At 38.5% G+C, this 14,260-nt stretch overlaps 2 non-coding genes across 2 annotated transcripts; both read left to right on the top strand.

Moving 5' to 3' along the window:
• Positions 1-3,687: 3,687 nt before the first annotated feature.
• On the top strand, positions 3,688-3,758 carry TRNAG-GCC (transfer RNA glycine (anticodon GCC)). Its single transcript has one exon. It is a non-coding gene; the product is annotated as a tRNA-Gly (tRNA).
• A 9,911-nt stretch (positions 3,759-13,669) lies between these two features.
• Positions 13,670-13,740, top strand: TRNAG-GCC (transfer RNA glycine (anticodon GCC)). The gene has a single exon. It is a non-coding gene; the product is annotated as a tRNA-Gly (tRNA).
• The last annotated feature ends 520 nt before the right edge of the window (positions 13,741-14,260 follow it).

The raw sequence follows: 14,260 nt of genomic DNA, 5'->3' as shown, positions 1-14,260 counted from the left end.
GCGGTACGTGTACACTCAGTAAGGGAACACTTCGTAGATAACTTAACCAAGTCTGTCTACCTTGTGGATGATCGGCCCCGAGAGCGTTGACCGTCAACTCTTCCTTGAACCACTAAATAGATAAATATCATATAATAACTAAATAAATATCACTTGTTAGAACGCCAGAAAAAAACAACAATCACAAAATATATTTAACTAATTCGAAACAATAACGAATTAAATCGACGCGAATTATCTTTATTCATTTGTACAACAATAAATGAAATTGACAAAGGTTTATTCTTTGGACAATCGCTTTGATAATTTCATAGTGATTGAACAGCTTAATTGAAACCTTTGTGCCAAACGAGTCGGAATTATTTGAACAGTTGTCGAACGATGCGATACGATATGATGTCTTTATTGAAAAAATAATAATAGACGAAAACCTACTATTAGTTTAGTAAATGAATTTTAGCTGTGTTTTACTGGTGGTACGACCCGCGAGATCGCATTTCCCTCCCTCACTCTCACTCTACCTATTTCCGCTGGGAAGCAATAATGCGTTTCGGTTTGAAGACTGGGAAGCGGTTGTCTATATATCTATACTAATATTATAAAGAGGAAAGATTTGTTTGTTTGTTTGTTTGTTTCGAATAGGCTCCGAAACTACTGGACCGATTTGAAAAATTCTTTTTCCATTAGAAGCCGACATTGTCCCTGATGAACATAGGCTACTTTTTTTTATTTATTTTTTATTTATTTTTTTTAGTTTAATGTGTGTTTTAATGTTTCCGAAGCGAAGCGAGGGCGGGTCGCTAGTACTATAATAATACTGAGACTTAATTGAGAATTAATGTCTCATGGTGTATGGCAGCGTTAACCTTGCTGATGTTTGTGAGTTTCGGTAATCATTACCAGATGAGCCGTGAGCCCGTCAACCCATTTAAGGAACATAAATAAAATAGAAGAGCGGTATCCTAACTCTTCTTTTGGATGGCGTAAATGTCGCTAAAGGATTCAGCAACGAATGGACAGCGCTGTTCCTTTGAGTATCACAACAGCGTATTATACCTGCAATATTATAATTTGCGTAATTACTGGTGGTAGGACCTCTGGTGATTCTGCGCAGGTAGGTACCACCACCCAGCCTATTTCTGCCGTGAAGCAGTAATTGCGTTTCGGTTTTAAGGGTAGGGCAGCCGTTGTAACTATACTGAGACCTTAGAGCTTATATCTCAAGGCGGGTGGCGCCTTTACGTCGTAGATGTCTATGGGCTCCAGTTACCACTTAACAACAGGTCGGCTGTGACCTTGTCCACCTATCTAAGCAATAAAAATAAAAATAAAAATGAAAATCTAAATCTACTATTTAATTTTTTGTTGTTGTACCATCTAGTCAAATTAGTGTCTCGCTTGTCACTAAGCGATTATCAGACCACATAGGCATCAAAATAGGAATGGTGCCGTCCACGTATGAGGTCAAAGTTATAAGCTACGACAATATTTCATACGTCCGAGTGTGTTTGGAATTATATCCTACATATGAGTCGACTATTATCAAAGCTGGCAATTATTGGTAAATCAGAAAAACGAATTATTGACTTTGTATTCCATTGGTAGTCACAAAACTCTTCTGAACGACATCTTAGATAAATAACAGGTTAAGTATTAACCTTTATTTAATGCAGGTTTTGAACCGTATTCTTTGAAGGAGACGATTATATTCAAATCAATCTGTATTGACATATCAATAACATTTTTTTGTCCAAATGCACAGATTGCCAGCTTTGATAATAGACGACTCATATGTAAGTAAGACTTTCTAAAATTGATGAGTTGAATCTATTGCATAAATGTGGCGTTGTAAAATCATGTTTATATAATTTTATAGTACAAGACTATGAGCATCGGTGGTTCAGTGGTAGAATGCTCGCCTGCCACGCGGGCAGCCCGGGTTCGATTCCCGGCCAATGCAATTTTTTGGAACACATTTTTTAGGTATTTTTTTTTAAGTTTTAATCAGAGAAATTATATCTAACAGCACTTATTGTTATTTACTGTTCTCCAGGGTTGAACTAATTTACAGAGGTGATATAAAGTGGTTACCAGATTGTGGTAGGATGTATTTATTGTATGTTCACATTAGTCATCCTACCCATTTTTGCCGCGTAGCTAAGCCTACGATTGAGACTTGGACCTCATATTTCATGATGAGTTCCGGTAATTGCATAGCACCATGTGGTCTTGAGGCCATTCCAATAAAATAATATTTTAATAAAAGCTCCGATGGATATAACTAGTCAGGTCATAAGTATTGTCACACAGTAAAAACTTTTCTTTTAGAATGCTGGCCACAAAAAAGTTTATTGAATTCGAATTTCGAATTGTTCATGAAAATAAAAATGTATACTTTTAAAATTTTACTCATTTTTAAATACGGAGTGGACGCTTAAAGAAGACCGTGTTGCAGTTATTGCGTTGCATCGTTGCGGTTACGCGCCAATTCAAATTTTTAACATACTGAAAAATTTTAATATAACCAAAAGATTCGTTTATCGTACCATCAAACGATACAATGAAGACTCTAGTGTAGATGACAGGTCAAGAAGTGGTCGCCCTCGGTCTGTTAGGACTCCAGCAGTGATAAAAGCTGTGAAGGCGCGAATTCAAAGAAATCCCAAACGTAAGCAGAAACTGTTGGCCCTTCAGATGGGGTTAAGCAGAACCACGGTGAAAAGGGTGTTAAATGAAGACTTAGGGCTTCGGGAATATCGAAGAAAAACCGGACATCGTTTGAATGCTCGTCTAATGGACCTGAGACTGAAGAGATGCCGCGCTTTGTTGAAGCGGTACGCGGGAAAAAAAAATCGGGAAATTCTTTTTTCGGATGAAAAAAATTTTACCGTAGAAGAGAGCTACAACAAACAAAATGATAATATGTACGCACACAGTAGTGAAGAAGCGAGCAACCGTATTCTGCGTGTCCAACGAGGTCATTTTCCATCCTCGCTCATGGTATGGTTGAGAGTTTCTTATTGGGGCTTAACAGAGGTACATTTTTGTGAGAAAGGTGTAAAAACGAATGCAGTTGTGTATCAAAATACAGTCCTGACGAACCTTATGGAACCTGTTTCTCATACCATGTTCAATAACAGGCACAGGGTATTCCAACAAGATTCGGCGCCAGCTCATAGAGCGAATAGCACACAAGACTGGCTGGCGGCGCGTGAAATCGACTTCATCCGGCACGAAGACTGGCCCTCCTCCAGTCCAGATTTGAATCCGTTAGATTACAAGATATGGCAACACTTGGAGGAAAAGGCGTGCTCAAAGCCTCATTCCAATTTGGAGTCACTCAAGACATCCTTGATTAAGGCAGCCGCCGATATTGACATGGACCTCGTTCGTGCTGCGATAGACGACTGGCCGCGCAGATTGAAGGCCTGTATTCAAAATCACGGAGGTCATTTTGTATAAACTTTAGTGTCATAAGAATCTATGTTTTGTTAAGTTAATTTTGGTATATGAATGGTTACATAATGAATAAACTTGTTTCAATTATTTTACATTAAACATGTGACAGAATTTATGACCTGACTAGGTATATCCAGTTCAGAATATATTATTGTGTAATTCAATTATATTTGATGAGTGAGTAAATTTGTTACATGATCATTTTACAATTCGATTTCTGGCGTATAAGCATCGGTGGTTCAGTGGTAGAATGCTCGCCTGCCACGCGGGCGGCCCGGGTTCGATTCCCGGCCGATGCAACATCGTTTTTTTTTGTTTTGGTTTGTTTTTTAATATACAGAAAGTAAAAAGTGAAGTAGGGAAGTCACGATAGAGTATCTCAGCAGGAAGATGGTCAAATAAAGTTGTTGCGAGAACCTACTGGAGAAGAATAACTTGCTCAGTATCTTGAGTCAGAGAAGATCTCTCAAAAGAGGCAGGTTTCATTACAATTCCAAATATGACAATGTTTTTAAAATATATTTTTTTTATTGCCTTTGCAGGCAGACGAGCGTACGGCCCACCTGATGGTAAGTGGTCACCGTCGCTCATGGACTTCAGCAATGCCAGGGGCAGAGCCAAGCCGCTGCCTACCATAAAGTACTCTCCGCAAGCCTCGTTTGAAGAAGGGGATATATAATATAATGTATTTCGTATTTTTATATACAAAGTAAAATCATTTTAAATGTATATACACAACAAAACATTTACATTTCAATTTTTCTTTGTAATAAATACTGTTTTATTTATGTGATTCCGATTAGCATAGGCCTTACATTCCGATATGCAGATTTAGAACTTGGCATGGGTGTACGAATGATGTGATCATGAGTTTCGTGACAATACCTCATTCTTAATTGAGATCCTGCCGCTAAATTAGAATTAGGAAGCAGTAATACAAGTAGTATGTAGATCTCGACTGCCTATCTCAACTGTTTGAAATGTTCATTACCAGCCCTAGATTTAAATTATAAATATGAATTAAAATAAAAGCCTCTACTTTAAAATTATCCGCTTGTATTTTTTATGCTTAATTATAAAAATATATTAGCATTCTGCACTCCTTCTCTATATTCTTTATAAGTGTGAGAAATTTCATACTCCTTCGTCCGCGCAATTTTCGTAAAAAGGGATACAAAGTTTTTGCTTTACGTATTAATATAATAATATAGATTAGTATAATTTGTGAAAAACCGTGAAAGAATAAAATTATCATTAGCGCGATTCAGGTATTTTCAGATCCTCTATCCTGAAATAGCAGTCGATATTCTATACATAGTTGACCTTCAAAAATATTTAGTGTTTTACTTATACCTATTTGTCCTTTAAACGTCATTATTGTCTTAAATTGCTTTACAAATTATTATTATTATTATTATTTTTATTGCTTAGATTGGTGGACGAGCTCACAGCCCACCTGGTGTTAAGTGGTTACTGGAGCCCATAGACATCTAGAACGTAAATGCGCCACCCATCTTGAGATATAAGTTCTAAGGTCTCAGTATAGTTACAACGGCTACCCCACCCTTCAAACCGAAACGCATTACTGCTTCACGGCAGAAATAGGCAGGGCGGTGGTACCTACCCGTGCGGACTCACAAGAGGTCCTACCACCAGTGATTACGCAAATTGTAATTTTGCGGGTTTGACTTTTATTACACGATGTTATTCCTTCACCGTGGAAGTCAATCGTGAACATTTGTTAAGTACGTATTTCATTAGAAAAATTGGTACCCGCCTGCGAGATTCGAACACCGGTGCATCGCAACAACGAATGCACCGGACGTCTTATCCTTTAGGCCACGACGACTTCAAAAGTTGAAGTGAAGTTTTACACGATCGACTTTGAACTAAACGGTATTCGCTTTGTACTGAACATGTTCAGATTCCAAAGCAAATCGTTTTCTTTAGGAATACAATTTGCGAAACGTTGACTGCAAGTTGAATTCCATTGAACTCCAGTGAAATCCCCGCAGACTTTAGATCGACATCGGCGTCATATACCAAATTCTTTGTACTTTGAACGTAATGAAAATTAAAAATACTTTTCTTATCTATATATTACTATGTGAAGCAAAAACTTTGTATCCCTTTTTACGAAAATTGAGCGGACGGAGGAGTATGAAATTTTCCACATTTATAGAAAACTAGCGACCCGCCCTCGCTTCGCTTCGGAAACATTAAAACACACATGAAACCAAAAAAAAAAAAAAATTAAAAAAAGTAGCCTATGTTCATCAGGGACAATGTCGGCTTCTAATGGAAAAAGAATTTTTCAAATCGGTCCAGTAGTTTCGGAGCCTATTCGAAACAAACAAATCTTTCCTCTTTATAATATTAGTATAGATATAGAGAAGAAGTGCACAATGCTAATATTTTTTTAAGATAATGCATAAAAGATACATTAAATCAATAAAGAAAACATTTCACACACTCAGGGACGTCTTAAATTAGGCTGGGGCCCTTGGACACACAAGAATTTGAGGCCCTTTTAGAAAGTAAAAAAAGCGAATTATAATAACATTCTTTTACTGAGTATGACCATTTATTATAGGTAATCAAATACTGTATGATATAATATGTCATTAATGATATTAGAATGCTGCTGGTTTTTTGGTTACGATCACGATAACGGAAACCGAATAAATGTGTGAGAGAAATTGTCGGTCCTTAGGGGCCCCCTGAGAATGGGGGCCCGGGGCACGGGCCCCATGTGCCCTTATGGTAAAGACGGTATTGCACACACTACTATGTATTTGACGCACACACGCATTCATACTATTTATTTATTGTCAAACTTTTGTTCTTGACGTCTGTTGTCAAATTGAGAATAGATTAAATATTGTTTGTCTTTATTAATATTTTTCTATAGTGTAGTCTTGGCAAAAATTGTGATTATAGAAGTATAATACTCTTTGAAAATAGAATCTGAATGGTGTACAAACTTATAATTTCAATTAATTATAGTCGAATTTCGACTACCGGGCGACCACCAGTAGTTGGTAAATGTGAATGCCGGTCAATTTTGGATTTGACTAAAGTCAAATTCTTTTTCATACTAATCTTTTGCATATCAGGGTCTTTTTCGAATTACCAACGACTACATAAAACGCACAGCCCATAAGCAACATGAATACCACTTTATCCACCCCGTGGAAGATAAAAATATGGGCAAACACCAATACAAACTGGTATAAAAAGTTTTAAAACAGTATTTATGGGATATTTTCTTAGTTATGCCAAAATATTCATTATTAAATAAGTATTATGTATTTTTAAAATATAATCAAATTTTTTTATTCAAAATTGATTATTACTACGAATACACATTGTATTAAAAAAAACTAATGCAACTTTACTGGGAATAGAATGGAATCGAAATCGAAGCCTTTCAACAGAACGGGAGTAAACTATCCAAAGCATACGTGACTGACTTTCACAGCTGTACAGTCTAAGTACTTAGATTCAAGCGCTTATATACGAACACGTCAGATGGTTGTGTATGGTGTTTTTATCTGATCACATTGGATTGAATTACAGAACTTCAATTGTATGTGGTATGAAAAACGAAGCCGCGTGATTCTCTTTTTAGGCTTCCTTTGATGCTGAGATCTCGTGCTCAAACTTCCACAGTGAAGCTGGAAAGTCCTTCTGACAACCAACAACCTCTTCATAAAAAAGTCGGCGTGATTCCTAATACGAAAACGTAAGAAATCTCTAGCGAGGAAGTATACAGGATGTTGTATTTTATTTAAGTTACATTGTATGATTAAAAAAAACACTCCTTACTATTTAATTGCATGCAGAAACTAATGAATTGTTATTGTAAATATACAGCCTCACGGGGACGATTTGTCAGCGAATCCCGGTTCAAGTTATATTAATTTACTGGAGTTGTTTAATTTAGCCAATGAATAATATTTTCCGTTCAAATTTGAATTTGCGAAATAGTCTCGTGTTTCCGTTTCAAGGGCAGAACAGTGTTGTATAAGCCAATCTAGATTTGACCTTTAGTTTCAGCCTTAGATATGTTTTTTCGGATCCATTAGATCCAATAGCTCTTGCATTAGACGCATTTAACTCTAACACTAGCATGCTTAGGGACTCTGGTAATCATATTCATCGAACTCAGCAAAGGGTTCGGCGTGCAAACCAAATCCATACACCAGTCCGCTGAGTTTCACGCCGGATCTTCTCAGCAGGTCGATTCCGATACGGTAGTAGGTGCATTCGCGAAGCAGCTGCCCTTGAGCTGTTAGGTATCCTTCCTTCGGAGGCATTCGACCAGCTGTTAGGAAATCCCACCCCTCTTGGTTGAGTCCGTGCGCACCCACCTGTCCTGGTGAAACTGGAACGACTTTCGGGCCACCAGTAATCTTTCCTTCATAGAAAAACCGTTAGTTTTAAGGTGGTTTTTTTTTATTGCTTAGATGGGTGGACGAGCTCACAACCCACATGGTGTTAAGTGGTTACTGGAGTCCATAGACATCTACAACGTAAATGCGCCACCCACCTTGAGATATAAGTTCTAAGGTCTCAGTATAGTTACAACGGCTGCCCCACCCTTCAAACCGAAACGCATTACTGCTTCACAGCAGAAATAGGTAGGGTGGTGGTACCTACCCGTGCGGACTCACAAGAGGCCCTACCACCAGGTGGAGACATTTGCTTTTAATGTTAAAGGGATCATGTAACCAGTCAGTGCCAGGTGGACTTTGATTTCGTCCTCTACCATGGAACTGTAATTCGAAGTTTAAAATGTAGTAGCCTAAACAGTTTTCGACCTCATTTTTGAAAGTCGTTAGAGGCTGTATGGTATTGAAGTTTTTGGCATCCGATGTACCAAAACATGACTTCCACAATACGCACAATAATAAATATTTGGTTGTCTGGAAGAAATCAAATACACCGATCCACTATTATTGAAAATTAGTTATGAGGCAGTTAAATGAAAAGTTATGAGGCAGTTTAGTTTTTAAAGCCACCTAATAAGTAAATGTCTCATAGGTAGGCGGCCGTCAGAGAGGAGTGGGAGCTTGTTATAAAGCTTGCCACGAACTCCTGATGTCCACGATCACTTTGTCAAGATCGATACCGACAAAGAAGAAAGAGATAAGAACGTGGTGGGGAAGCATTGTGAATAAAGGTAAGCCACCACCTCGCCTGTTCCTGAAGCAGTAATGCCTTCCATTTTGAAGGGTGGGGCAGCCGTTCTACTACAGAATTGAGACTAAGAACACATGATTTAAGGTGGGTGAAGGCATTTATGTTGTTGATGGCTATGAACTCTGCTAATCACTTAACTAGGTGGGCCGTGAGCTCCTTCACCCGGATAGGTAGGACCTCTTGTGAGTCAGCACGGGTAGGTACCACCACTCCGCCTATTTCTGCCGTGAAGCTGTAATGCGTTTCGGTTTGAAGGGTGGGGTAGCCGTTGTAACTATACTGAGACCTTACAACTTATATCTCAAGGCGGGTGGCGCATTTACATTGTAGATGTCTATGGACTCTACTAACCACTTAACAACCAGGTTGGCTGTGAGCTCGTCCACCCATTTAAGCAATAATAAAAAAATTCAGAAACGTTAAAGCATTAAGAAAATGAAGTGATAAAGTCTAAGTTTGTACGATTTCGTAATGCTTCTAATTATTCTGGAACCGAACTCAAAATCATATAAAAGTTTAAATCAAGCGAGTTATAAATTAATAACGGTTTTACAAACGGTTCACGTTTTGCTCGATCGAGATGGTATAGACGAACATCTATAAAAACTTCCAACGAACGAGATGCGGCACCCGTAAACGTGTAAAGTTTAGCAAAGGTAACTCTAGCTTCAACTTTGAATACTGCACTAAAACTTCGGATGCGCAGCTATAAAGTTTTTCTCGCCAGAAACATTACCGGCAACAAAATTATTTTCAGTTTGTTTTAATATACATTATAATATATTATTGAATTAGTTTTTTATTGTTAAATTAGATTATTCTTATTGAATTAGGAATGCATATTTCGAGTATTTTAACGAAATAACTACAAAGTATGTGTACTGTCTAATTTGGGAGCCAGCCCACTGTGTTTCTCGTCGGATCTTCTCAGTGGGTCGCGTTTCCGATCCGGTAGTAGATTCTGCGAAGCACTGCTCTGGCTAGGGCCAGCGCTAACAACACTCCGGTTTGAGCCCCGTGAGCTCACCTACATGTTAGGATGAAGCTGAAATAGCCTCTCAAAGCTATCAGTATAGGTAGGAAAAAAAAGGGAATCATTCGCATGATAATGTTAAATTAATACGTGCAGCAAAAACTTTGTATCCCTTTTTACGAAAATTGCGCGGACGGAGGAGTATGATATTTTCCACACTTATAGAGATTATAGAGAAGAAGTGCACAATACTAATTTTTTTTTTAATAATGCATAAAAGATACATTAAACCAATAAAGAAAACATTACACACACTACACTACATACCATGTATTTGACGCACACACGCATGCATACTATTTATTGTCAAACTTTTGTTCTTGACGTCTGTGGTCAAATTGAGAATAGATTAAATATTTTTTGTCTTTATTAATATTGTATAGCCTTGGCGAAATTTGTGATTATAGAAGTATAAAATACAATCATAATAGTGTACAAACTTATTATACAATTACAATTAATTATAGTCGAATTTCGACTATTGCGGGACCTCTAGTAATGTTAAACTGAGAGAAGTACAGACAACGACTCTCAAATGCCATTTTTTCCGTTCAGCTCTGTACAGAGACATGCTGAGACCACGAAAGATAGGATAAGATTTATTTTTACAACAGCACACCACATGTGTATTTTTTGTCTGTGTTTGTGTGGCATTTTGAGATCCCAATGTGCATAAATGGCAAGAGATTATTTCGCCTAAGTACCATCAATTTGTGGCAAGAATACTCCTTTGTAGCTATATAATATGTCCTCAACAAAAGGAGGCTATTGTGGAGGGTTCATTGCGTGTCTTGCTGGTTGGGTTTAAAATAAATTAAATTCATGTTTAATTTTAAGCCAGAAAAGCTTAATATTAAACATGAATTTAGGAATTAGAAGCATCTGGTGTTCAGTAGTTGCAGCGGTATAGATAACGTGATGACGTCATCCATCTGGAGACAGAAACGCATCATTGATTTGCCACAGAAATAGTCTGGGTAGCGGAAACCATTCCTCTCACAGAATACCTTTATTTGATTTCCATTAGATGTTTCTCCATCATAGTGGAAGTCATTTGCGAGCATTGTTGAAAATTTGAAAGTAAATACTTGCTGATGAGCATCGGTAACCACTCATGATCAGGTGGCACGTGTGCCTACTTCTAAGACAAGAATATGAAAATCTATGTGATAAGTAATAAGACTTCGTTTAGAAAAACATAAAATGACATTAGGTTACGACATTTTTTAACTCGATCTTTTCATTTTGTAAATAATGATGTGATAAAACATTACTAGAGGTCCCGCAGTAGTCGAAATTCGACTATAATTAATTGGTATTGTAAGTTTCTACACTATTATGATTGTATTTTATACTTCTATAATCACAAATTTCGCCAAGGCTACACTATAAAAAATATTAACAAAAACAAACAATATTTAATCTCAATTTTACAACAGACGTCAAGAACAAAAGTTTGACAATAAATAGTATGCATGCGTGTGTGCGTCAAATACATGGTATGTAGTGTAGTGTGTGTAATGTTTTCTTTATTGATTTAATGTATCTTTTATGCATTATTTAAAAAAAATATTAGCATTGTGCACTTCTTCTCTATATCCTCTATAAGTGTGGAAAATTTCATACTCCTCCGTCCGCGCAATTTTCGTAAAAAGGGATACAACGTTTTTGCTTCACGTATTAATAAAACATTATATTTATATACCTACAGCTACGAATAAATAGACTTATTATTATTTATTTGTAGAACTACAGTTATTAAATTTATCTTAAATAAAAAAAAAAAAACTCTGAATATTTTTGTTACTACAAATTAATAGTTATACCGGTTCTGAAATAATATGTGAAAGAATTGAGAGCCTGAAATTTCGTGTTCTACTCGTGGCTAAGGACGTATCGCGCTAACGAAACCGAACTAATCCCACCCCTCCTGGCTGAGCCTTTGCTCGCCCACCTGTCCTGGTGAAACTGGAAAGGCCACCAGTAATCTTTCAATCATAAAAGAACGATCCCGAATTACGAAAAAACAAAGTAACACGTATTATTTGTTGTATTCCAAGTAGTAACTATACTTTGATTCCCTGTAACAGATATAGCCTCAAATGTGTTTAGAACCACCCGAGGTTAGAGCCTGTTGACTATAAAAGTAGAGTGCATGATGACAAAAATATTTGCCTTTTCTTACTCTTTTATTCAACAGCCTTCCACATTCTTCTGTTTTCCTCTATCTCTACGTTCACACAGATCTATTACTCTTCTAGTATCTCTATCGTTCCCTCGTAACATGGGCGTACCGCATTTGGTCCTCATTTGTTTTTCTTCTTTGTTGCTTTGGAAACTTGTTTTTGACTTCTTCTTTTTCATTTAATAACAGAACAAAAGAGAAAATGTAGATAGATGAATCTAGACTTTGAGATGTCAGTTATTATGATTGATTTTCCATTATTGAGCGATGAAACGGATAATAAACAAATAGTTTCGGTATTCAATTTGATCAAGGTTTAATAAGAGAATCATAATGCTGAGTCATGTCAACGCGTCATAAATAAATCCATTTGAAAAGTAGCTTAAGGTGTCTTATAAATTACCAAGTAATTAGATGAAAGCCGGAATTAATCAGAATAATTTCATCGAGGACTATTTCGTTTCGGGCCCATTAAGAGAATTAACATTTTGACGGGCGACGGATACCTTGAGACAAAGGAAGTTGGAATTGTGCCGCCTCAAGACGGCCACCGTTGATGAGTTCCTCGGAAAATATTAATTACCACAATAACAACTAAAGTGCGTTGAATTTTTTTCTAGGCTAATTTTCTTGTTAGAGATGTAGTCTCATTTTCTTGTTTTTAAATAAGCTGTTACCCAAAAACTCCGCTTGGCTTTACGTAGGCACCTGATGACTTAAGATGGGCGGGCGATATCATGGCCCGCGTGGTGCTAAGTGGTTACCGTTGCCCATAGACATCTACAACGTAAATGCAGCCTTGGGACATGAGCTCTAAGGTCTCCGTTACAGTACCAAGTCTTTCTGGCCGGGGGCTGAGCCTCCTACGAGGTCCCCGCGCCTAGGGGGCGCGCAGGGTATGTGGGACTTGACGATCTGCAAGGTGTTGGGAGTAGACCGAAGGCCCAAAGAATTTTAGGGCCCACCTACTAAACGACTCCCCTGCACTCTTACACCCGACGTCCGATCTTCATCCGGGGTCAAAACCCGGTCAGAGTAGTGGGGCTCCCACGGTCAACACTACAACCAGACACGCGGCGCCACCCCGAGGACGCTCGACCGACGTTACGTCGAGGCGATAGTCGACGACCAACGACATCGGTCTCCGCGGTACGGCGGCCCTACCAGGCTGCCCGGGCGATGCCGCTGGTGTTCCGGGAAACTCCGCTGTGCCAGAATCAGCCTGCCGGGTCAGAACGCGTTACACCGCGGACCGGGTTGCTCTTCCACAGTATGTTCGGCGACAACAGCGATGACAAAAATGCAGACCGCATTGCAGTCCGCAGCTGCCGACGCGCCGTCCCGTTCTCGTGGTGCCAGCGCGCTAGAGTGACGGTAGCGTGCGGCGCAGTCTCAACCCCCTTAGGTCGCCCCGTGACCATCACCGGGAGGAGACTGCCTCATCATAGGGGTCGGAGCTGGACAAACGCCCTCCTACAGCCTCGGCTCGGCAACGGCGGCACGGCGCCGAGTGGGAAGAAGAGCTCTCCCTCTCCCGTTCCGCCGTCTCCTTCTGCGAGATGGTGGACTCGCAGAAGTCGAGCATCGCCTGCCATACAGTACCAAGTCTGCCCCAACCTTAAAATCGAAACGCATACTGTTTCACTACACGTGCGACGTGTACAAAATTTTGTGTGTGTGTGTGTGAAGCTACATACGTGACTTTATAAATAGCGTTAATGAGGAGAATCTTACGTAATTATTATTAAAATTGTTGTGTTATTGTATGTTTAAAGCATTAATGACAAGCATCGGTGGTTCAGTGGTAGAATGCTCGCCTGCCACGCGGGCGGCCCGGGTTCGATTCCCGGCCGATGCAGTCTTTTTGCTTTATATTCGTCTCGAAGCGCCACCGCCGATCTCACTAGAGGCCGAGAACTCAATTTTGTTGTTTTGTTTTGGCTACGATTATAAATTAAAGTATATTAAGTCTAATATTTAGTATGATACTGGGCCCGGATTTTGGAATCACTCTACAGTTTTATACTAACATTGTTTTCATGTTTTATATATGTATTAAGGGGCAGTATTACGATAGTAGTAAAAAGCACATTCTTACCATAATTAGAGTCCGAGACCATTTTCTTTGTGAGTGTGAATTAGATGAGGGTCCATTGCAGCACATCTTCTTCAACGGCCCCAATATCGTGTCCCCTCTTTATGATATCCTTTCAAAAGACATCCCCAGGCCTATTCATATTAATTTTCAATCAACTTTACTATATTCTAAACATGTAAATTTTTATCTGCTAATAATATTTATAAAGATAAATATTAAAGTAGTCAGTCTAACATATTTGTTTGTGCTGTTCCTAAAATCACAGATTCGCGTATAGAAA

The sequence above is a fragment of the Bombyx mori genome, chromosome 6 (assembly GCF_030269925.1).
Source record: "Bombyx mori chromosome 6, ASM3026992v2".
In the NCBI taxonomy this organism is placed as follows: Eukaryota; Metazoa; Arthropoda; class Insecta; order Lepidoptera; family Bombycidae; genus Bombyx; species Bombyx mori.
This window is presented reverse-complemented; position numbering and strand designations above follow the sequence as displayed.